The sequence below is a fragment of the Protopterus annectens genome, chromosome 7.part0 (genome assembly GCF_019279795.1).
Source record: "Protopterus annectens isolate FY-2018-M chromosome 7.part0, PAN1.0, whole genome shotgun sequence".
NCBI classification, from domain to species: domain Eukaryota; kingdom Metazoa; phylum Chordata; order Ceratodontiformes; family Protopteridae; genus Protopterus; species Protopterus annectens.
This window is the reverse complement of record NC_056739.1, coordinates 1101910905-1101937787: the sequence shown is the minus strand read 5'-3', so window position 1 is coordinate 1101937787 and position 26883 is coordinate 1101910905.

The following is a 26883-nucleotide window of genomic DNA, read 5'->3' as shown; positions in this document are numbered from 1 at the left end:
GCTTTGCCAGTGATATACTTCAATTTCTGCTTCCATGGGCATACATCCTGAGTAGTAAATTTTCACCCATCACTGTCTTATTAGGTAGATTTAAATAAATGAAAATCCCAAATAAACACCTATGTTCAATACTGTTGTAAAGGCAATCCTTCTCAGTGTTCACAGTGGAAGTAAAAATACATATAATCTTAAGGCTTTCTGGGCACTACATGTTTTATGGATCTACTATCACTAAACACTGTTTTAAAGGCAAATCTGACATTTTCTAAATACCAGAATGGACTACCTTTTACTATTCAGTCTGGTAGGAGTATGCCCACCTACAGCTATAATCATCTTGTCTAGGACACTAAATGTAAATCATAAAAGACAAGTAATAGAAAATCATGCAGCCATCTGTACCACTGGTAAGTACATACATGGTTGTTACCTCATCGCCTTAATGAAACTGAAAGAAAAAGAATATTTTATCTGCACTGAGAAACTAGTTCATAGGTTCATAGGTTCATAGGTTTATACTAGGCTATCTGCCCTAAGGCATTTATAAGCCTAGCCCAAATTTTTGTGGCTTACGCCACCCCTTATATGAAAAAATACTGTGCCCATTAGTTTGTTGTGCCTCTGTCCAGCAGTGACACAGATATGATTCCCGGGGTAAACCTACGATCTCCCATCCACAGGTCTAGATTTCTCTTGAACAGAGTCAGCGAGGTGCTCTGCCTCACATGGACCGGGATTTTATTCCACAGCATAGGGAGTCTCTGAGTGATAAATCTATCCCTCCAGCACGTTCTATTTATAGCCGTGCTAAGGTTTAAGTCGCTTGCTCTAGTGGTTTTGGTGGATTTGGATTTTTTGAGGTGGAGCATGTCCATTAATTCCGGGTTGGACATGGCCTTGTATGTCAGGCACATGTCACCTCTGAGCAGACGGTATGCGACTGAATAGAGCTGGAGTTTCTTCAATCTGGCAGCATATGACAGATTTTGGAGTCCCTTTATCCTTTTGGTGAGGAACTTTTGGGGTCTCTCCAATTGCTGCAGATGTCGGGTGAGATACATCCCGAATGGGGCATTGTACTCGATAATTGGTCTGATAAGTGAAGAGTACAGGGGAACAATGACCTCACTAGATCTGGATGTGAATCCCTTCATGATCATGTGGGCAATGTAGAAGGTCTTTCTAACCACTTTAGCAATGTGAGTGTCAAAAGAAAGGCCACTGTCAACCTGGGTGCTTAGTGGATTGCCACCTATATGGTAGCTTGGGGTTACCTTGTTTTTCCCGAAGGGTATGACTATACATTTTTTGGCGTTTAACTTCAGGCCATGGCTCTGGCACCAGCTATCTGTTACCGTGAGTCCCTTCTGAAGGATATCCGTGTCCGATGCACTTTCCACTATGGCGCCCAGTTTGCAGTCGTCTGCAAACTTTGTCAGCCAAAGTCCTCCCATGTTGGCCTGTACTTCTGAGAAGTAGATGCCAAACAATAGGGGGCCAAGGACCGAGCCCTGTGGGACACCACTTGTGACCGGCTTGGAGTCTGACACAGCGCCAGCAACTCTAACCCTGTGGGTTCTGTCCTTAAGCCAGTTTGCAACCCATCTTGTGACATATGGGTTTACATTTAAGCTGGTAAGTTTTTCTACAATACCCGAGTGGGGTATTGTGTCGAAAGCCTTTGCAAGGTCAAGGTAGGCTGTATGGACTGCCTTTCCCTCATCAATGGCCTTGGTGACTGTTTTGAAGAAGTCGACCAAGTTCAAAAGGCATGATCTTCCCTTGACAAAGCCAAACTGGGTCGGGTCCAATGTCTGCAAGTCCCCTATATCTTTGTTTATGAGCTCCATTATGATCCTCTCCATAGCTTTGCAGACTAGACTTGTTAAGCTTATGGGGCGGTAATTACCAGGGTCCGTGAGGCGCCTTTGTGGAGTGGGACCACAGTTGCCATACGCCACTCCTTGGGCACGTATCCTGTGGTAAGGCTGAGATTAAACAGCTGCCTTATGTGCGGGTTTAATTCCTCATTTAGCTCGTGTAGCACACAGCCGGGGACACCATCCGGTCCCATTGATGCTGTGTTTTTAGCTTTAGAGAGAGCAGCTTTCACCTGCGCATTTGAGATGTCCGGGAGGCTACACTCGGCTGGGATAGTTATCTCTCCTTTAGGGGAGAGGGGTGAAGTTTGCACTGAACCTGTCTGCCAGTATGTTGGCAATGTCTGTGGGTTCAGTGATTTTTGTATCATTTTGGACTAATTCTGAGCATATCTGGGAGTTTCCACCCAGGTTCCTAACATAGCTGAAAAAGGCCTTATGATTGTCCTTTGAATCCATGGCAATTTTTCTCTCAAAATTGGCCTTAGTTGATTTTATGAGTGCTCGTATTTTTTTACTAATAATGATCAGGGGTGACTTCCCTTTTATGGATTTTGTTCTATCATGTAATAGCTTTCTCCTCTTATTGTAAAGTTTGTTAATGGCTGGGGTCCACCAGACTGGACGTTTGCCCTTTGTGGAAAGAGTCTTGGTTTTATTTGGGATTGCCTGATCCATGCAGTCCTGGAGGTGTTCATAGAAGGCATTTGTAAGGGCTTCCACAGCTTGGGTTGTGGTTTCCTCTGGCTCAGGGGCCTTGAAGGATACCACACCAGTCTTGAGTAGTGTGAAGTTTGCTTTAGAGAAGTTCTTCACTATGGTCTTTTTTGTTTGGGGTGGGGGCGGGATGTGGATTTCCAGTGAGATTAGTTTATGATCAGATCTCACCAATGAGGGATATACTTCCGGTGTGGAGCATTTTGTTCCCATGTTTGTGACAATGAGATCTAGTATATTTTCTCCTCTTATGGGAACAGTGACTAGCTGTTCCATGGCATTTGAATTTATGAACTCCAGGAACCGTTGGGCTAGAAAGTTAGGGCTTGAGTAATGTTCCCAGTCTATATTCGGGTAGTTGAAGTCACCCAATATAATGGTGTTTGGAGATACATTTATACCCTCCAGTGTCTTCAGGAAGGCTGTGTGGGGTTCCTGAGTTTGAGAGGGTGGCCTGTAGCATGCTACAATTTGTAGAGCAGTTTTGCCTATGGTTAGATGCACCTGGATGGTTTCCGAAGCTTCGTGCGTTGCCACCAACCTGGAGGTGTGGGTATCCTTTATGAATATGGATACACCCTCCTTTTGTGGTGTGGTCCATGTTTTGGGGCCAGAACGCATGATATGAGGTAAAACCTAATAGTGCCGGGTGCTCTCAGGAGCCTTGAACCAGGTTTCAGTTACAGCACAGACATCGATGTTCTCCATACTGAGAAGGGCCTCGAGTGCGTGCATTTTGAGATTTAGACTTCTGGCATTGAGCAGCATTACCCTCAGTTTCTTCCCATTTTTGTTTTCTAGGGTGGTAGGTTTAGAATTTGAGCCTTGCCTAAAAAGGCACTATGGGGTGGCAAGAGCCTTAGCCAATATCCGGAATCCCAGGGGTGACAGGTGCAAGCCGTCCCTGGTGAAGCAGCGTGGCTTGTCAAGCATGTCATCCCAGGCAGACAGACACTGGATCCCCTTTGAATGACACCAGACATTAAGCCAATTGTTAAAGCTGATCATCTTGTCTCTATATTGTGGCATCATTCTTGGTGAAGGAAGGATACTGCTCAGGGTTAGGGTCATACCTGCCTGGGCTACATAATCAGAGAGCTCCTCTATGTCTCTTTTCATGTAGTCCAGGGAGGTACGTCTCAGGTCGTTCACACCAGCATGGACAATGACTGTGTCATATTTGTACTTGCCGTGGAGTGACTCGAGTGCTTGTGTTATTTGGCGGATTCTAGCGCCCGATAGGCAGCTTACTGTGACCCTCTCCTTGTTCAGCCTGGTGAGTGGGACGTCAGTGTGTCTGACTATGGAGTCACCTATGACAAGTATGTTTGGTGTTGTATTTGGCCTTAAGGGCTGTGACTGCTTTGCACACTGCTTTTGTGGTTTATGTGTTGCTTGTGGGGTGTCTTGAGGTAGCAGTTGTTTGGGTGTCTGCTTTGGAGGCCTCTGCTGTTTAGGTAAATTTTTACTCAGAGCCTCCGAGTATGTCTTTGTGTGTTTATGTGTTTGATTCAGTGGAGTGGTAGCATTATGTGAGGCTGGTTTTGTGGTGTGTGTAGTTGCCTTCTCCTCCTGTCTGGTCTTGCCAGTCCTGAGTTGAGAGAGCTCAGCCTCCAGTTTGGCTAAATAGCTGCATCTCTCAAGTATTTGTGTTATGTGGGAGGAGGAGAGGGTTGTCTGTGTACATGAGGCAGTTATAACATTGCCTCAAGATTCCCAGATTCACCAGCTGGACCGGAGAGGAGTTTGACAACTGACCTTTGAACATGCTAGAATAATATTGGGAAATCCTTAATTGAAAACAAGGGCCAGTGGGGAGTGAGGGTGTAGTGCTTTTGATTTTTAGTGCTGACTTATATAATTGCTTTAGTGAGCAAGTGCCAGGTAACTTGAGTGCAATGTGTTACAAGTAACTAAATGCAAAAACGACAAACAGTAACTTTCTTTCAAGTGAAACAAGGAAATAAGTACAGTAAGCAATGCAGATATCACTAGTGATCCACAGAAGCTGAGAAGTTGCGTATTAGGTGGAATTAGCTTCCAGGAAATAACAAGCAAACAAACAACAAGCATATAAACAAAGCTAGATTCAGCAGGCCTGGATCTAGTCTATGCTAGAGCAAACAAGGTGAACCAATTTCAGTAAGATACAGTTCAAATATTCAGGCACTATAAACCTTTAACCAGAAATTCCCAGCTCAGAAGGGCAGAGTCCAGCCTCTTCTCCCACAAGAGTGCAGACCACGAACCTTCTTAATGTAAAATAACTGGCCTGAAGCCCAAGTGCCTAAACCAGAACTAATACACTTGGACACTGGGCTCTCAATCAGCAGTTCCCAACTTAGAAGGATGAAAGCTACCTGTCATGCCACCACAGTGATTGCCACAAACCTTCCTAATGTAAAACAACTGGTCTGAAGCCCAAGTGCTTAATCCAAAAGACTTGAATGATAGCTACACTTTAATCAAGTTACAACCAAGCAGTAATAAATACCATTGAATACTTTAGAGAATGTCTGGATTAGTGCTCAAGTTACACAAACAAAGCTAGATCCAGCAGGCCCGAATCCAGTCTATGCCACAGCAAACAAGGCGCACCAACTTCAGTAAGAAACAGTTCAGATATGCATGCACTATAAGCCTTTAACCAGAAATTCCCAGCTCAGAAGGGCAGAGTCCAGCCTCTCTGATTTAGTAATCAAAAATAATACAGTCAGTATAGGTCACTGCAAATAATTATTATATTTACCCTTCCGAAAAGGAAACACATTCAACAGTTTCTTGATTTCATAAATACTAGTTGCTTGGAACAAATGCTGAAAAATCTTGCTGGGTAAAAATGCATTCTAGATATTATTTTCTAGCAGCATAACAATGGAGTGCTCAGCCACTACTGTCATATTTTTCTTTGTTAAAACAGACAATGTTATGTAGTCCAGTCTTGCCTTCATTCTTACCCCTGGCTCGGAGCCGAACCTCGGCTCCAACTCGGCCATACTCTAGCTTGAAGTCTTCAATTGGCTCGTGGTAAGAGGTATCCCATCATGCAACAGGCCCATTCCCCAGATCTTGTTTGTCACTTGTTACGCTCAGACATGGTCTTGCTTTTGGCCGTGGCTAAGTATACTTTTTTCTAAAATTTATAGATATTGTTGATTTAAAAAGGCTATTTTCATAGCTTATGTGTGTGTGTGTCTCTCTAGGCTGGTTGTGTGGCCTTTATCATTGGCCATTTTTTTGGTATCCTGTCCATTCCCTTTCTTCCCACAGGCTAGGCCCATTTCAGTTAGAGGACCTAGTCCTCCCCAATGTTTTTCATGTGGTCTCTTTGAGTTGTGCTTCTGTTATTTGCAAATTTTGGTGTCTTTGACATTTGATAGTGATGTTATCCTGCCTTTATTTCCCCGAGGCTAGGCCCGTTTAAATTAGAGCACCTAGTTCTACCTGTAGTTTTTTGTTCCCATCGGTTACTAGGCCATTTTAGTTAGAGGCTCTAGTTTCCCGCGCAGGGTTCAGTTAGGGTTTTTGTGTGTATGTGTGGTTTTGCAGCTTCTCTGCGTATGTACTCCTTATACAGCATGTCTAAGGATTCTAAGGAACACATACCTTCGCGCTTTAAGAAGTGTATTGAATGCAACAATAAAATGTCTTTGACTGATGGGCACTCTGTGTGCATGTACTGCTTGGGGGCTATTCACCTCCAAGAGTCCTGCTTGTTTTGTCATTCCTTCAGTCCCCGCATGCTACAGGAGAGGAAGAACAAGCTCATCCTGAAAGGACTGCTTAAACACTCCTTCGAGGAAGACTTGGCTAAGTCTTCCAGTACCATATCCTCTCCAGCTAAAAAGGACAAAAAGACTGCTAAGAAGCACTCTCCAGCTCCGTCTGTTTCTTCGAAGCTGCCAGAGAAAGTTGTTAGAACAGCTTCTCCTTCTTCAGCTCCATTGGCTTTGGTGCTGACAGAAGGTGGTGTATTGACTAAACCTGTATCAGCTCCCAGCCTTTCGGAGCTGTTCACGGATATTTTGGTTCGGAGACGGTCTCCAGTTGTTCAACAGGGTTCTCCTTCATGTCAGTCTCCCTCATCTCCAACTATATCCTCCAGGTCTTCGAGGTCCCTTTCCAATGAGGACATTGATAGAGTCATGAAGAAACTGCTTCAGTCATCGGTGCTGGCCAAATTGATTTCGGCTCCAACCCAGTCGGCTCCGGAGACCATGGCCCCTTCATCTTTTGTTGTTCCTCCTCTGAGCCTTTTTTGGCCCTTGGAGCCAGAGTTGTCAGTTCCATCGGGTGCCATTAGGTCAGTTCCAGTAGCTTTGCCTGGCCTCTCAGTTCCAATTTCCACTCCGACCCTGTTGGTTCCGTCCATGGGGTCAAGGGTCCACAGTTCCCCAGCTGGACCCGAGGGGGAGGGCTCAGATTGATCTTCATTGGTTCCAAGCCTTCCTCTCGGTGCTTTGGCTTGGGTGAGCTTGGACCCGACATCTGCTTCAGACCTCATCTTCTTGGCGCCGAGGGCTACTACCATATCCTCCATGGTTAGTCGACCTTCGGAGCCGGGGGGATCAGCCTTCGAGGTTATAAGGAGCATGCTGGACAGGTCATCAGCTGCATTCTACGGCATTGACACTCTGCTACCGCCGGCACCAGTGTCAGTTTCAGATCACCCTCTATCCATGGACAGCGGAGACCCAATGCCTCAGGATACCTCCATGAGTGGTCCCCAACTTTTCTGACATTTCCCCAGAGTTTTTGTCTGAGGAGCCCACCAGAAATAGATTGTATAAGCGGAAACATGTCGACTCCCCGGATGAGTGTCTCACGTCGGACACCGACCTCGAGGAGTCAGAGGGGTCCCCCAAGTCGTCTTCTGAAGATATCTCTTTTTTAGATATCCTGGAGATCTTGAAGCAGAGAGGCAGCTGCCCCTCCAAATCCCCTTCTGATGAGGAGTCAGTGTTCCTGAAGGCTTTCGGGTCTCAACTTTCCACCTCTTGGGTGTCTCCCCCTTTTGATGAGCTACTAGATCTCGTCTGTCGAAAGGTGTGGGAAACTCCTGACACTTTGGAACCGGTCCCTAGGAGACCCAATAAGTTTTTGTCTGCTCCCACAGACAAGGAATATCTGATGAAAGGCGTTCCAGTAGATGCCATGGTGGTGGCAGCAGCCACCAAGAAGGAACTTGTTGAAACTTCATCTACCATCCATCCACTTAACAAGGAGTCCTGGGCCATGGACAGGTATGGGAAGCGTGTGTTTACCACAGCGGCCTTTACTCTGCAGTCGCTGAACTACTTGATGCATTTTACAAGGCTCCAGAGAGATCTCCTAAAAGAGCTAGGAGATTTTCTACAGGGTAACATTTCTGATGCCGTGGCACAGAAGGTCAATGCACAGATGTCTACCCTAAATTCCCTTACCAAGTCCTCCATGAGGCTGATATCATACGCAGCCACTGGACCGAGCAGGGCAGTGGGTTCCGGAGTCACTCTTAGGAGACACTCCTGGATGCACCTGTGTAACTTTGTGGAGGCCTTCAAGTCTACGTTCACCAATGCCCCATTTTACGGTTCGTCGTTGTTCAGAACCAAGGTGAAGGGCACTCTCACTAGGTGCGAGCAGGAAGGAAAAACCCTGTCTGCCATGGGAGTCTGTTTTCCCATGCCTTCTAGTCCTTACCCCAAGGGCCAGAAGGGTGGGAAAATGTGGTTCAGGAAGTCGCAGAGGTTTTTTCAGGATGCACAAAGTGATTCCCCCTCCAGAGGCAGGGGAGGGTGTGGAAATTCAGGTAGACACTGTCCTAGAGGCAGAGGAGGCCCATGTAACCAGGGGGACCATGATTCCTTTTGCAGTTCTCCCTACCAGTGCTCCTGAAAGGAGGTCTGACTGTGCATCTCTGGAGCTGGTCGGGGGTCACATTTCTTTATTCTCTAAAGCCTGGCAAATCATCACCTAAGACAAGTGGGTTTTAAACATAATTTCCAGAGGTTATCATATTCCCTTCTCTTCTCCTCCCCTGCCAACCAAGAGAATTCCAGATGTTCCACCCGGTCAAAGGGATTATGCAGCTTTAGAAATAAAAAAGTTGCTTTCAAAGAGAGCCATCCAGCCTGCCCCCGAAGACCAAGTAGGATCGGGGACTTACACCAGATTCTTTTTGGTGCCGAAAAGAACAGGGAACCTGAGACCCATCTTGGATCTCAGCTGATTGAACCTACATGTACAAAAGTCCAAGTTCCACATGGTCACCTTACAGTCAATACTCCCTCTGTTAGGGAAAGATGTGTGGATGTGCTCCATTGACCTCAAAGATGCTTACTACCATATCAAGATGGACAGAGCATCAAGAAGTCATCTACGCTTCCGGCTGGAAGCCAGTCATTTTCAGTTTCGTGCCCTGTCCTTTGTTCTCACCACAGCCCCCAGGGTGTTCAAATGCATGGCAGTGGTAACAGCTCACTTGAGACATCAGGGATTCCAAGTGTTTCTGTACCTGGACGACTGGCTCCTTTCTGTCACCACCAGGCATCTGCTGTTGCAGACCAGGGACACCACCATTACACTGTGTCAAAGGTTAGGAATTACCCTAAATTGGGAAAAATCTGCCTTGTTGCCCTTGCAGCGTGTTCCTTTTATTGGCGCCAAACTAGATACAATGCTCATGAGGGCCTTCTTACCAGAAGAGAGAATTCAGGCTCTACAACAGCAGGTCTGTGCCTTACTACCACTGAGGAAGGTCAAGGCAAAAGTGGTCCTCAAGTTATTAGGGACCATGGTTGCCACGATCATGCTAGTTCCCCTTGCCAGATTACACATGAGGGTTCTTCAGTGGCTGCTTTTCACCCAATGGTCACTACAGTATCTTCCACTGTCCCATTCAATTCTGATTATGGACACGTGCAAGCAGGATCTATGCTGGTGGCTTCAGGCCAGCAATCTCAACGTGGACAAGCCTTTTGTACCATCTTCCCCAGTTGCCATGGTGACCATGGATGCCTCCCAGATTGGGTGGGGGGGGGGCATTATCTCGGCAGGACAGTCCAAGGCATGTGGCAGGATCACAAGACCCATTTACATATCAATGTCTTGGAATTGAGAGCAGTGCTATTAGCGTTGCAAGCACTTCAGAGCTTTCTTTCTCTAGGGACAATTGCAATCCACTCAGACAACATGTCAGTGGTGTGGTATCTGAACAAGCAGGGAGGAACCAAATCATGCCCCCTTTGCAGAGAGGCACTTTGAGTTTGGCAGTGGGCGGTGTCTTCCCAATGCTTTCTAGTTGCAACGTATATACCGGGGAAGTCCAACATGATTGTTGACAGGCTGAGCAGAGCTATCCTAATGCCTCACAAGTGGTCCCTGAACAAATATGTTGCAGAGAAGATATTCTGCAGATGGGGTCAGCCTTGCTGTGATCTATTTGCCAGCCCACTCAATGCCGAATGCAGCATCTACTTCACCGCTATCCCCCCGGAGGGGGAGACACCCAGGGATGCTCTGGTTCACAATTGGCCCTCTGGTCTTCGCTATGCCTTTCCACCGTTTCCTCTGATATCAAAGATAATTCAGAAAGCACAATCCTTGGGAACCAAAATGATCCTGATTGCCCTACACTGGCCTTGTCAGATTTGGTTTCCCTTCCTTCAACCCTATCTAATGGACGATCCCTGGATTCTGGACCCAGATCCAGATCTGCTGACTCATATGTCAGGACAGTTCCATCCCTCCATCCAGACCCTCAAGTTGACAGCTTGGCTGCTCCAGTTCCATCTGTAGTCAGGCTTCATGATTTTTCCCTGGAAGTGGTCCACATTCTGTCTTCTTCCCACAAGCCTTCTACCAGGAAGATTTATTTCAGTAAGTGGAAGAGATTCTCCATTTGGGCCCATGAAAGACATGTTAATCCTTATACAGCTCTTATTTTGGCAATATTAGAATTTCTTTCTCAACTGTTCAGTCAGGGATCAGCTGCAGCAACCATTAAAGTGCAGTTGGCAGCGATTTCTACCTTTCACGTTGCTAATGAGCCCAACCTTATAGCTCATAGGCTTTGTAGGGCCTTTCTCAAAGGGATAATGTTACTCCAACCTCCAGTCTTTGATCCAATAATGCCATGGGACCTCAATTTTGTTTTACAGAAGCTCACTTCAGCTCCCTTTGAGCCCGCAGCTATGTGTGACCCAAAATTCTTGTCATGGAAGACAGTATTGTTGATAGCCATAACTTCAGCTAGGCAGGTCACTGAGCTCCAATCTTTATCGATTAAGCCACCTTATTTGGTGTTTCACAAAAACAGGGTTTCCATAAGAACCAATCCTTCTTTTATTCCAAAGGTTGCTGCTGTTGTCAATATCAACCAATCCATTGAGTTGCCTGTGTTTTTTCCTGAATTTTCTAACAAGGCAGAATTTAAGTTTCATCAGCTAGACGTTCATAGACAATTGCTTTTCTATTTACATAGGACAAAAGATTTCAGAAAATCAGATCAACTGTTTGTCTCATTTTCAGACATTAGACTTGAGGTTCCTGTCTCTAAAGTAACCTTGTCTTGCTGGATCTCCAATTGCATCTCATTTATTTATGGTTCCAATAGCAAAGAATTACCCTTTAAAGTGAAGGTTCATTCTACACGATCTTTGGCTACCTCTACTGCATTTCAGGCTAGGATGTCTATGGATAATATTTGTGCTGCAGCAACATGGGCTTCACCTCATACTTTTATTAGTCACTACAAATTATATCTGGTCTCTAAAGGCAGATCTTCCTTTGGTTCCACAGTGCTCAAGAGTATTTTTCACTGAGCCACCCAAGGTCAAGGTGCTAGGGACGCTGTCCCAGGGGTAAGAATGAAGGCAAGATTGGACTACATAACATCAAAAAGTTATGTACTCACCAAAACGTTCGATGTATGTAGTCCATCTCGCCTTACATTCTTACCAATCCCCCCTCCTACCCCCTCCTTGAGGACCTGGCGGTATAGTCTCTAGGTGTCAGTGGTCCTTTCCATTGGAGTTCTTCTTCTCAGTATGTGTGTGTGTGTGCGCTTGCAGCAAACAAGATCTGGGGAATGGGCCTGTTGCATGATGGGATACCTCTTTGCCATGAGCCAATTGAAGACTTTGAGCTAGAGTATGGCCGATTCGGAGCCAAGGTTCAGCTCTGAACCAAGGGCAAGAATGTAAGGCGAGATGGACTACATACATCGAACGTTATGGTGAGTACATAACTTCTTGTTTTTTCAAAAGAAAACAGAATAATCTTATTTGCAGGCCCTAGATATTTAGAGATGTCTTCTGGTATGACTAATGCAAAAATAATGCTCTTCTTTCCAATAGTAACTTGATTTAACCAAAAATGACCCTTGTATGTTACATAAATACTTCATTTTACTTTTGCATCATCTTAAAAATACTCAATTGTATTTATTACTGCTTGGTGTAACTCATTCTAAGCCTTTTGGTTTAAACACTTGGGCTTTGGACCAGTTGTTTTGCACTGAGAGGGTTTGTGGTCTGCACTGTTGTGGCAGAACAGGTAGCTTACATCCTTCTAGGTTGGGAACTGCTGATTGAGGGCTCAGTGTCTGTTATTCTAAAAGTGTATTAATTCTGGTTTAAGCACTTGGGCTTTCAGGCCAGTTATTTTACATTAAGAGGGTTCGTGGTCTGCACTCTTGTGGGAGGAGAGGCTGGACTCTGCCCTTCTGAGCTGAGAATTTCTGGTTAAAGGCTTATAGTGCATGCATATCTGAACTGCTTCTTACCGTAGTTGGTGCGCCTTGTTTGCTGTGGCATAGACTGGATTCGGGCCTGCTGGATCTAGCTTTGTTTGTGTAACTTGAGCACTAATCCAGACATTCTCTAAAGTATTCAGTTGTATTTATTACTGCTTGGTTGTAACTTGATTAAAGTGTAGCTATCATTCTAAGTCTTTTGGATTAAGCACTTGGTCTTCGGACCAGTTGTTTTACATTAGGAAGGTTTGTGGCAAGCACTGTGGTGGCAGGACAGGTAGCTTTCATCCTTCTAAGTTGGGAACTGCTGATTGAGAGCCCAGTGTCCAAGGGTATTAGTTCTGGTTTAGGCACTTGGGCTTCAGGCCAGTTATTTTACATTAAGAAGGTTTGTGGTCTGCACTCTTGTGGGAGAAGAGGCTGGACTCTGCCCTTCTGAGCTTGGAATTTCTGGTTGAGGGTTTATAGTGCCTGAATATTTGAACTGTATCTTACTGAAATTGGTACACCTTGTTTGCTCTAGCATAGACTAGATCCAGGCCTGCTGAATCTAGCTTTGTTTATATGCTTGTTGTTTGTTTGCTTGTTATTTCCCTGGAAGCTAATTCCACCTAATACGCGCTTCTCAGCTTCTGTGGATCACTAGTGATATCTGCATTGCTTACTGTACAAGTTCCTTGTTTCACTTGAAAGAAAGTTACTCTTTTGTCGATTTGCATTTAGTTACTTGTAACACATTGCACTCAAGTTACCTGGCACTTGCTCACTAAAGCAATTATATAAGTCAGCACTAAAATTAAAAGCACTACACCCTCACTCCCCACTGGCCCTTGTTTTCAATTATTAAGGAATTCCCAATATTATTCTAGCATGTCCAAAGGTCAGTTGTCAATCTCCTCTCCGGTCCAGCTGGTGAATCTGGGAATCTTGAGGCAATGTTATAACTGCCTCATGTACACAGACAACCCTCTCCTCCTCCCACATAACACAAATACTTGAGAGATGCAGCTATTTAGCCAAACTGGAGGCTGAACTCTCTCAACTCAGGACTGGCAAGACCAGACAGGAGGAGAAGGCAACTACACACACCACAAAACCAGCCTCACATAATGCTACCACACCAGTGAATCAAACACATAAACACACAAAGACATACTCGGAGGCTCTGAGTAAAAATTTACCTAAACAGCAGAGGCCTCCAAAGCAGACACCCAAACAACTGCTACCTCAAGACACCCCACAAGCAACACATAAACCACAAAAGCAGTGTGCAAAGCAGTCACAGCCCTTAAGGCCAAATACAACACCAAACATACTTGTCATAGGTGACTCCATAGTCAGACACACTGACGTCCCACTCACCAGGCTGAACAAGGAGAGGGTCACAGTAAGCTGCCTATCGGGTGCTAGAATCTGTCACATAACACAAGCATTCTGGTCACTCCACAGCAAGTACAAATATGACACAGTCATTGTCCATGCTGGTGTGAACGACCTGAGACGTACCTCCCTGGACTACATGAAAAGAGACATAGAGGAGCTCTCTGATTATGTAGTCCAGGCAGGTATGACCCTGACCCTGAGCAGTATCCTTCCTTCACCAAGAATGATGCCACAATATAGAGACAAGATGATCAGCTTTAACAATTGGCTTAATGTCTGGTGTCATTCAAAGGGGATCCAGTGTCTGTCTGCCTGGGATGACATGCTTGACAAGCCATGCTGCTTCAAGGGACGGCTTGCACCTGTCACCCTGGGATTCCGGATATTGGCTAAGGCTCTTGCCACCCCCATAGTGCCTTTTTTAGGCAAGGCTCAAATTCTAAACCTACCACCCTAGAAAACAAAAATGGGAAGAAACTGAGGGTAATGCTGCTCAATGCCAGAAGGCTAAATCTCAAAATGCACGCACTCAAGGCCCTTCTCAGTATAGAGAACATCAATGTCTGTGCTGTAACTGAAACCTGGTTCAAGGCTCCTGAGAGCACCCCGGCACTATTAGGTTTTACCTCATATCATGCGTTCCGGCCCCAAAACCCGGACCACACCACAAAAGGAGGGGGTGTATCCATATTCATAAAGGATACCCACACCTCCAGGTTGGTGGCAATGCACGAGCTTGAAACCATCCAGGTGCAACTAACCATAGGCAAAACTGCTCTACAAATTGTAGCATGCTACAGGCCACCCTCTCAAACTCAGGAACCCCACACAGCCTTCCTGAAGACACTGGAGGGTATAAATGTATCTCCAAACACCATCATATTGGGTGACTTCAACTACCCGAATATAGACTGGGAACATTACTCAAGCCCTAACTTTCTAGCCCAACGGTTCCTGGAGTTCATAAATTCAAATGCCATGGAACAGCTAGTCACTGTTCCCACGAGAGGAGAAAATATACTAGATCTCATTATCACAAACATGGGGACAAAATGCTCCACACTGGAAGTATATCCCTCATTGGTGAGATCTGATCATAAACTAATCTCACTGGACATCCACATCCCACCCCCACCCCAAACAAAAAAGACCACAGTGAAGAACTTCTCTAAAGCAAACTTCACACTACTCAAGACTGGTGTGGTATCCTTCAAGGCCCCTGAGCCAGTGGAAACCACAACCCAAGCCACGGAAGCCCTTACAAATGCCTTCTATGAACACCTCCAGGACTGCATGGATCAGGCAATCCCAAATAAAACCAAGACTCTTTCCACAAAGGGCAAACATCCAGTCTGGTGGACCCCAGCCATTAACAAACTTTACAATAAGAGGAGAAAGCTATTACATGATAGAACAAAATCCATAAAAGGGAAGTCACCCCTGATCATTATTAGTAAAAAAATACGAGCACTCATAAAATCAACTAAGGCCAATTTTGAGAGAAAAATTGCCATGGATTCAAAGGACAATCATAAGGCCTTTTTCAGCTATGTTAGGAACCTGGGTGGAAACTCCCAGATATGCTCAGAATTAGTCCAAAATGATACAAAAATCACTGAACCCACAGACATTGCCAACATACTGGCAGACAGGTTCAGTGCAAACTTCACCCCCCTCCCCCCCCCTAAAGGAGAGATAACTATCCCAGCAGAGTGTAGCCTCCCAGACATCTCAAATGCGCAGGTGAAAGCTGCTCTCTCTAAAGCTAAAAACACAGCATCAATGGGACCGGATGGTGTCCCCGGCTGTGTGCTACACGAGCTAAATGAGGAATTAAACCCGCACATAAGGCAGCTGTTTAATCTCAGCCTTACCACAGGATACGTGCCCAAGGAGTGGCGTATGGCAACTGTGGTCCCACTCCACAAAGGCGGTGCCTCTATGGACCCTGGTAATTACCGCCCCATAAGGTTAACAAGTCTAGTCTGCAAAGCTATGGAGAAGATCATAATGGAGCTCATAAACAAAGATATAGGGGACTTGCAGACATTGGACCCGACCCAGTTTGGCTTCGTCAAGGGCAGATCATGCCTTTTGAACTTGATCAACTTCTTCGAACCAGTCACCAAGGCCATTGATGAGGGAAAGGCAGTCCATACAGCCTACCTTGACCTTGCAAAGGTCTTCGACACAATACCCCACTCGGGTATTGTAGAAAAACTTACCAGCTTAAATGTAAACCCATATGTTACAAGATGGGTTGCAAACTGGCTTAAGGACAGAACCCACAGGGTTAGAGTTGCTGGCGCTATGTCAGACTCCAAGCCGGTCACAAGTGGTGTCCCACAGGGCTCGGTCCTTGGCCCCCTGTTGTTCGGCATCTACTTCTCAGAAGTACAGGCCAACATGGGAGGACTTTGGCTGACAAAGTTTGCAGACGACTGCAAACTGGGCTCCATAGTGGAAAGTGCATCGGACACGGATATCCTTCAGAAGGGACTCACGGAAACAGATAGCTGGTGCCAGAGCCATGGCCTGAAGTTAAACGCCAAAAAATGTATAGTCATACCCTTCAGGAAAAACAAGGTAACCCCAAGCTACCATATAGGTGGCAATCCATTAAGCACAGAAGAGGTTATCAGGGACCTGGGGACCCAGGTTGACAGTGGCCTTTCTTTTGACACTCACGTTGCTAAAGTGGTTAGAAAGACCTTCTACATTGCCCACCTGATCATGAAGGGATTCACATCCAGATCTAGTGAGGTCATTGTTCCCCTGTACTCTTCACTTATCAGACCAATGATCGAGTACAATGCCCCATTCGGGATGTATCTCACCCGACATCTGCAGCAATTGGAGAGACCCCAAAAGTTCCTCACCAAAAGGATAAAGGGACTCCAAAATCTGTCATATGCTGCCAGATTGAAGAAACTACAGCTCTATTTAGTTGCATACCATCTGCTCAGAGGTGACATGTGCCTGACATACAAGGCCATGTCCAACCCGGAATTAATGGACATGCTCCACCTCAAAAAATCCAAATCCACCAAAACCACTAGAGCAAGTGACTTAAACCTTAGCACGGATATAAATAGGACGTGCTGGAGGGATAGATTTATCACTCAGAGACTCCCTATGCTGTGGAATAAAATCCCGGTCCATGTGAGGCAGAGCACCTCGCTGGCTCTGTTCAAGAGAAATCTTGACCTGTGGATGGGAGATCGTAGGTTTATCCCGGGAATCATCTCTGTGTCACTGCTGGACAGAGGCACAACAAACTAATGGGCACAGTATTTTTTCATATAAGGGGTGGTGTAAGCCACAAAAATTTGGGCTAGGCTTATAAATGCCTTAGGGCAGATAGCCTAGTATAAAGCTATGAACCTATGAACCTATGAACACCCTAGATAGCACTCACAAACCAAGCATATATTAGCAATATATGTGTTAAGAACAAACCACTTTGGCAGAATTATGTGGTAAACAGATTATATAAGATGAAGAAAAAGTTGCCAAATTTCAAATGGTACCCAACTTTAAAAATGAAAGCCAAGATTATCTTAGCCTTAAAATACTAATATTGACAATTCACTCACTGAAGCTTTCTATGAGCTTAAGTTTGAAAATAAAGTGAAAGAAAATAAATTATTCAATAACTGTATAAGAAAACTTAGAGTTAATACTTAGGATAGTAGTGAATGAGAAACCAATGAAAATAATACGTTCTGAAGTAAAGACATCAGCAATATCCTATCTAAAAATTAACCAACTTCAGAACCTTCATAAGAAAGATTACATCTATAGTAGATTTAGCGGGTTACCTAGCAACCATACATCTTGAAAAAAAGTGAAGCATCTATGGGCAAAATCAAGAGCACCATTAATACTATTATGGACTCAATAAAATTTCAAAAGGTTTCTATAGCAGTATAAAATAATTAATTTTATTAAATAGGAGTCTTCCCATAGCCTCTGCCCCTCACTTACAGCAGTAGGACACAATGATTCCTATCCACAGTGGAGGACTTGCAGCTGACCCTAGGAACTACAGACCCATCAGTCTCATCTGAATTCTATGCAGAGTCATGGAGATGATTGCTGTGCAATTTATTCAGTGGGAAACAACCTTCTGCTTCCAGATATGAACCAATAAGTTATTTTAAGGGATAGTCATGCTTATTAAATATGATAACCTTTCTGGATGAGAGTATAGCTACTCTGGATAAGAGATTAATATAAACATAGCCTATACTGAGTTTGCAAATGGAAATTATTATCCATCATGAAGGAATTGAAAATAAGTTCAGTGAATGCAGGGTCCAGTGGATTTGCCATTACCTTTCCATTAGAACCCTCTTTAATGGTTAAAGTTCCCAGTGAGTGCTATAGGGCTTAGATCTTGGTCCACTTATTTTCAGCCTCTTACATTCAGATGCTCTAATCTATAATAACAGCCTTGCCATTGGAAGAAAAGCATCATTCTACTACACACCTCGTTTACTTCTCTAGTTATAGACTACAATTCCACCTTTAAGAGTCTGTTGTTCAAACACCTGGTTCAGCAGGATAGATTTCAAAGGTTCTCCACTTAGAAAATTTACCAAAGTAACGATCTGGGTGAGTGAGACTTCAAAAATTATTGAAGGGATGTCTATGCCTTGCTTTCTAGCCCATGAAAAAACTTGTCTTGAGATTCTGAATGAAACACATCAGTAAGAAGGGCCAGGCTTTCAACCTTAAAATATCCATTTACAGTTACAAACGTGCCAGATTTGACAATCAAAAGCTTGATAGTCTTTACAGCACATTATCCCTCTTCTTAAAACTATGCCAGTATGTTCATATGTTTTTAAAGAGACCTTATTGAATATATTCAAGTTTTCATATGGGATAACAGCTAGTCTGCATTTTCATATCAATGTACATGTTAAGAGGAGGAAAAAAAGCTGTTAACCATTTTAACAGGTCAGCTATAATAAGTTATTCTAAATGTTTAAATTTTCAACCATATTAATTCCATAATTGTTACTGCCCTGGTGTAATCCTTTAAATAAATTAAAATAATAATAATAATAATAATAATAATAATAATAATAGTAATAAATGAAAGCATGTCTAAGAGTTGTAAAGTTCAGCTGTTTATAACACATGCTCACATCTTTGATACTGTCTTTCATATTATTGTAGTATGTTTCATTCTTGCTGCATATATATATTTACTCACATCCATTCCATCCTCCCTACCACATACACACCAGCATAATATTTTTTTTACCAAGACGAATAAAGAAAATGATTACATAAGCAAATGTATAAACTATTGCTTAGATATACATTTTTTCAGGTCTGCATCATGTCTGCCAGTATAGATCTGAGCTTGCTACAGATCCCCCACCATGCCCCAGCATTCCCACTCCTCTTTTCTTGATATACTGGAAAATATTAGGGTTCAACCAAACACCCTAATAATGGTCAATTTCAACTACTCCACCATTAACTGGGAAAACTACTCATGTACCAACTCCTTCATTCAACGTTTTCTGGAATTCATAAATTCCAGTGCACAGGATCAACTTATACACACCCCCACCAGGGGCAACAATATCCTAGACCTAGTCATTACCAACATGAGTTGGGTCTATATTATAACATCAAAGTTTGTAAACATCGAATGTTATAATATCGAACCCTAAACACCGAAATCCGAAAACATCGAACAGTCACAATAGCGAATTTTTTCCCAGGGAAAAAATTTGCTATTCCGAGAAACATACACACAACACAAACACACACAAAAAACAGCAATCCACACACATACACTTAAAATCCTACACCTAAACCTAAACTAAACTTTACATATACTACTAGCTATCCACTTACCTTAACCCAACCCTAACCCTAAGGTTCGTCACTATCGCACACTCACCTCACCGGCGCCCTAACCCTAACTCACCTAACCCGCCCCCTAACCCTAACCTACACACAACTGCACACTTACCTGACCCACACCCTAACCCTAATGTCCACACAACCGCACACTAACCTGACCCACTCCCTAACCCTAACTCACCTAACCCACCCCCAACCCTAACCTACACACAATCGCACACTTACCTGATCCCGACCCGTAACGTTCCAACATATCAAACACTGAAAACAGCGAAGCCACAGCAATGGCTGACCAAATTCTTTCCCTGGGAAAGAATTCGGTGTCCTGCACCTTCGCTGTTTTCAGCGTTCGACATTACTGGTTCGATATTATAACATTCGAACTTTATAAAATTCAATGTTATAATATAGACTCCATGAGTGACTGGTGTTCCACCCCTGAAGTCAACTCCTCGTTGGTCAGATCCAACCATAAGCTAATCGCCCTAGATATCCACATCCCACCCCCACCCCCCATTAAGGAAACCATGGTAAAAAAATTCTCCAAAGCCAACTTCATGTTTCTTAAGACAGAAGTGGCGAACTTCATGACACCCATGCAGATGGACAATACAGTTACAACTGCTGAATCCTACACAAATGCACTCTATAAGCACTTACACGAGTGCATGGATCATGCTATTCCAAACAGAACCAAGACACTATCCTCCAAAAAAAAAGGAAGCCAATCTGGTGGTCCCCTGCCATAAACAAACTCTACAAGAGAAGGAAGAAACTGTTGCAAAAGAGAGTAAAATCCTATGAGTGGAGGAGCTCCCTGGTCAGCCTCAGTAAGAAGCTATGATCCCTTATAAGATCCTCCAAAGCTAGCTATGAAAAAAAATTGCCACTGATTCTAAGGACAAACACAAAGCATTCTATAGCTATGTCAGGAATCTCCGTGGCAGCACCCAGATCTGCTCTGAGTTACAGCACAATGGCATGAAAATTACAGAACCAACTGATATTGCCAACATCCTGGCAGATAGGTTCAGTGCTAACTTTACCCCCCCTCTCACCCCCTAAAGGGCCCATATCTATACAGGAAGAATGCAGAGTCTCTGTAATCACAACTATGCAGGTAAAAGCTGTACTCTCTAAAGCCAAAAGCACAGCATCCATGGGACCGGACAACATCCCAGGCTGCATTTTACATGAACTTCAGAATGAACTGGCTCCCCACCTAAGCACCATGTTCACTCATAGCCTCACATCAGGCTTTGTGCCCACTGAATGGCGCACAGCAACACTTATCCCAGTCCACAAAGGGGGAGCCACCACTGATCCCAGGAACTATTGCCCTATTAGCCTGACGAGCCTGCTCTGTAAGGCCATGGAACGTATCATCATGGAACTCATAAATAAAGACATTGGAAACCTCCAAACTCTGGACCCCTCAGGTTTGTGAAAGGCAGATCATGCTTTCTGAACCTGATCAACTTCTTTGAGGCAGTCACCAAAGCTGTAGGCGAGGGTAGGTGGTTCACACAGCTTATCTTGACCTCACCAAGGCTTTTGACACCATCCCCCATTCTGGAACTATAGATAAACTCACTAAACTAGGTATAAATCCTTACGTCACAAGATGGGTTGTCAACTGGCTCACTGACAGAACCCACATTGTAAAAGTTGCAGACTCCAAATCTGACTTCAAACCAGTAACAAGTGGAGTACCACAGGGTTCAGTCCTGGGACCTCTCCTGTTTGGTATCTACTTCTCTGAAGTACAGGCTAACACAGAAGGCCTTTGGCTAAAGAAGTTTGCAGATGACTGCAAACTAGGAGCCATAGTCGAGTCCCCAAATGATGTGGACATCCTACAGAAGGGCCTCACTGAGACAGATGCCTGGTGTCAGAGCCATGGGCTCAAGCTCAGTGCCAAAAAGTGCATTGTCATCCCCTTTGGTAAAAACTCTGCACCCATGAACTGCCACATAGGTGGCAGTCTGCTTAATGCCAAATGTGTGATAAGAGACCTTGGGACCCAGGTAGACAGTAGTCTCCCTTTGATAATCACATCGCCACAGTAGTCAGGAAATCCTTCTATGTGGCACACCTCATCACAAAAGGGTTCTCATCCAGAAAAAAATAGGTCATTGTTCCCATCTACTCAACACTCATTAGACCCATTATAGAGTACAATGCCCCTTTTGGAATGTACCTCATAAGACATCTGCAGCAGTTGGAAAGGCCACAGAAGTACCTCACAAAGAGGATTACTGGCCTCAAACAGATGCCCTACACTGACAGTCTCAAAAAACTCCAGCTTTATTCCATAGCATATCGCCTACTCCGAGGTGATCTCTGCCTAACATATAAAGCTATGTCAAACCCAGAGCTGCTGGACATGCTACACCTAAAGAAATCCCAATCCCTCCGAGCTACACGCTCTAGGGACCTAAACCTTGTCACCACAATAAACAGGACATGCAGGAGAGATAGATTCCTGTCCCAGAGACTTCTCATACTCTGGAACAAGCTACCCATCTAAGTCAAGCAAAGTTCCTCATTAGCACTCTTCAAGAAAAATCTTGATGAGTGGATGGGAAATAGGAAATACACCCCGGGGATCACTTCTGTGGCTCTGCTCGACAGGGGTACAGGAAATTAATATTCTTGGGTGGCATAAGCCAGGGAACCTTGTTGGCTAGGCTTACTTAGGCCCTTGGGCCAATAGCCCAGTACCTACCTATGAACCTATGAGCCTATAAGATGATAGAATGTACAAGTCTTATTGTTCTGGGTAAAAGTCTGTCACTTTCATTCTACATTTGCAAACTGCATGACAATAACTGTGTCATACAGGAAATATCCTTCCAGCTTGCATCTGAAAATAAGCAATTTGTGCATAGTAGACTTACCCATTTAACATAAAATATCAGCTCAGTGTTATTTTGTAATAAAAGTATATATCTTTTGTAATAATGTTGTATTCTTATTAAAATCTCTAAAGTGTGACTGATAGCTGGTTTTATTTTTCATCATTGTTTCTCTGCTTACTGAATCCTTCATGCTACTGCCAAATGTTTAAAGACCTGTTTATTCTGCAGTATGCAAACAAGCCCTTTTTACAGCATTAACATTACTTATATTAGTGAAGTATTAACATTTCTTGCTGTTTTGCAATGCATACACAGACTAAAAATGCAATACATGTCCTGTGAACTAAGAAGACATATACATGCAAATAGAAGGCAGATATCCCTTCTCACTAAAAGAGTATGTCTCATCAAGAACTTCTCGACTATGTTTACTGTAAAATAAAGTTGCTCAGACTTTTAGTGCTAATAATGTTTAGTAAACATACTACTGTCCTGCATAAAGTTGCAATTTATTTGTTAATAATTTGCTTGGGATTGGTTATATTAGTACGTGAAGGACACTACCAAATAAGGCCAATAAAATAGCTCAGCAGGGGTCATTTTTTCACCTTTGCTGAGCTGGCCACCTAGCAGTGACACATACAAATAGAACCTGGCAGGTCATCTGGAGACAGGCTTGCATGACACTTGTCATTGTGGAAGAGGTAGTGGTGATGGGTAGGTGGGGAATCATATAACTGCTTGATCTTGTAGGATTCTTAGGAATCTTTGGTAATATTGCCAGAAACATATTAGCTCTTCCAATTACCAGCAATGTAAAGAGCTGTTTCAAATATCAATGTAAATTTATATGAACCAGTTATTTCAAAGTTCTAGCAACAAACATGAGTTAGATTTATAACCTGACATAAGAACATTTTTGAGGTGCTATGATTAGTGAAGCAACTCACCCAAGTGAACAGTGATAATAAATCACTACTGGAACATTCTGTTAGTGTTCTGTGAAGAGGCAGCAATTAGCTTTCACATGTCTCTGCTGCAAAAAAGTATCTGAGCATGTGCTAAAACAGTTGCTTTTTTAAGAACATAGCCAAGAATGAAGGCATGCCTGACATGTTCCATTTAATATTTTGTCAACATGCTGATGGCTTCTGATGTGAAACCAAATGCCTTTTGACATCTGCTTTACTCTTTTGCAGCACATCATTGTTTGGTGACAGCGGTATCAGGGTGATACCCATTTTAAAAACAGATGTACATTAGCACATGCTGTGGAATTAAGATATATGTCAACTAGCAGGCAAAAAAGGAACTGAAAAAAGACACTAAGTCAGTGCCATCTGGACTGAGAACTAAACATGCAGTGTGGCTTTTCATACCACCAGTATGTTGGATAAGGAAATCATTTACTGTACAGAGATGTGAGTAAAAACCAAATATGTGCAAATCTAAATTTATGAACAGTTTACACTGCTGTCTTCATCAGCTGCATATTTTCATAAAGTCCTATAAGATTTAGTTGAAAAATGCTTAGGCTCCTTAATAATGTACATAAAATAAACACTTTTGCAATTTTACTGTATACTCTTAAGATATTTATTGTACATTTTAAAATTACCTAACAAATGTTTCACATCGCTTCAAGACCGACTGATGATGTACAGCAGTATGTTCCTGAATTTTTGATATAAGAAAACATGACACAGGCTTTTAAACTGTAAAGACTGTGATAAAAAATGTCCTAAAAATCCAGGAGTAAGAGACAGAGAGATGTGTTAAGTGAATACCAGCAAAAAAGAAGAAAGAAGTATACAGATACTGAACTAAAACTAAATCAGAAGAGAGGTGATCAAGAGTTATTGATTTATTAACTGAAGGGAATAGATTAAGTTAGCCTGAGCAGAAAGACTTTGCATTACGCTATGGCAACTCAGCACTATGGTGTAATAGAAGAAGGCTAGGGTACTGGATACATTTTGTACAGAAACTTCAACCATGGTGTCAAAACATGTAAATAGTGACCCCTGCTCTGTTTATGCTAGGGTGCTGAGCACACTTTGTACAGAAGCTTCAGCTGTGTTGTCATACAGTGTGAATAGTAACCCCCTTCTCTGTTTATGCTAGAGTGCTGAACGCACTCTGTTTAGAAACTTTTATAACATTGTTGAAAGAGTATAACTAGTATTCCCCTGTTCCATTACTGGAATAAAACACAGCCAGCCTTTTTACCTGGAATCTGAAATGTTTAAGTGTTGAGCAGTGTCCATCAGACCCTTGGATTAACTGAAACTTTAGGTTTGACTTCATCAATTTCCAAATTCTTGCATATCTAGTTTTGATACAGAGTAAGGTATTTTACAGCAGAATGGCAAAGCAAAGGTTTCTGTTTTATCTACACTGACCATAAGTAGAAGGAGTTGTTTTTTTTTCATTACTACTTTCCACAGTACCATAATAGGTATCATGCAAATACCGATCAGATAATTGGTGCTCCGGCAATCCAATTGATTATCCAGTCCACACCCATAAGATCACTCATCTAGAACAGATTAGTATTGAGCCAATGAGTAAGAATACATTCTGCAGGTCCAAATAAGCCTACCTTTTCCATGAAGAACCACCACCCTATCAGTAATGACTGCTGTTACAACATACAGAAAAAGTCATACAGGATTCCAAAGTTCACTTTGGTCTCAGACATTAAGTACATAGTTACAAAATTTCAGCATAATCACAGAATTCATAAAAGTATATTGTGGAGGGCAGCTATTGATTTCCTAGGATGGGCTCAGGCTCATGTAAAGTGATATGAAACAATACAGAACTTCCACTTCCTCGTAACTTGTTGTCATTGTGGTAACCCCTTGTAATACATTAATATAATATGCATAAACAAATGCAGTACTGACACTGAGCAACAATGTGATTACAAATCTCTCCAATGCATCTGACCTCATCGTCTCTCCATAATATGTCTGTGTCTGCAGTGCAAGTTACAAAAGTACCAAATACATTATATTCAGTGTCTGAAGTCTTGGGACACTGAAACTTATACACTGTTTTTATGCTAAATCATCATTCCAGCAGCGACACTGAATTACTGTAATTGATCTGGTTAATTAAGGTATATCTAACCAACTTACTGAATTACCTTGCTACAGTGCCTCCACAACCGTTTGTCTCATAGACTCACTGAAGTATTTGCTTTGCTCATTCTTTAAGTCTGCATGAAGTGTGCCTTTTATAGATATTTGTTTGTACTTGCATGGAAAGTAATTAATCAGAATGTAAAAGCAAATGTCGTAAAATACTGAAAAAAACATAGTTCAAGCATTTTCATAAAATAAAATAAATTAAATGAAAATAAAACAAAGGCTAAAACAGCAAACTATGTATTCACACATGAATTGGTTCAGCCATACTCATATTTATGGAAATGTAATAAGATGAGGTATGGAGGTTCATGGATTAAAATAGGATTCCATTATACCAGCTAGGGATATATGGTAACAGACTAACAACAAGATAATACAAAACATGTGAAACTGGAAGCTCATGATTATGGTATGATAGTAGGAAATGAACAGTGAAAATGTTTCTAGTCCATTTAGTTTTATAGACAGATCAAGTATATTTTATAGACCAAAGGAGAAGTTGTGGACTATAATTGATAACTAGTTAAAGGAATTCATTTGGAAAGGGATACAGACAAGAGTTAAGTAGGATAAGTTGTTTCTGCATGTTGAACAAGGTGGTTTAGGACTACCTGATTTAAAAGGATACATTAGAGCTGTGCAGTTAAGACTCATAATAACACAAATAGAAGGTGACAAATCAGAGTGGAACGGTATGATGATGAAACAGAAGGTACATTCAAGAAGTAAGGGAGGATTTCGGATGAAGGCCATTATGGATTAAAAACAATAATCATACAGAATATTAAAACAGAAGGTTACCAATCAAAGCGAAAAAAGCATAATGATGAAATGGGGGGGGTCAAAAATAAGAACATATTAGGATTTTGAATGCAGGCCCTTAAGAAGACTAATGTGTGTGTGTGTGTGTGTGTGTGTGTGATTTGTGAAATTGTGTGCTTTCTTTCTTAAAGCTATGTGTATGCCTATGTCACTATTTAAATTCTGTAAATTTAGAAAAGGTGTTGTTAAAAAAAATCAAATAAAGTCCATTGAAAAGGACTGAGTATAATGTAATGAGGCACATCCATTATAGCTGTCTGTGCTAAACAGATTTTACAAAGATAATTAGCACTGCATGCTTTGTAAGCTGTAATCCCTGACAGGAAATCACAGACCACCTAGAAATGTTTAGTGCTCACATCTGTAGAAAGAAGGCATCTCCACCTCTGAAATATTTGTAATTTCTCTGTAACACCTGCCATGAAGAGTACTAGTCCACT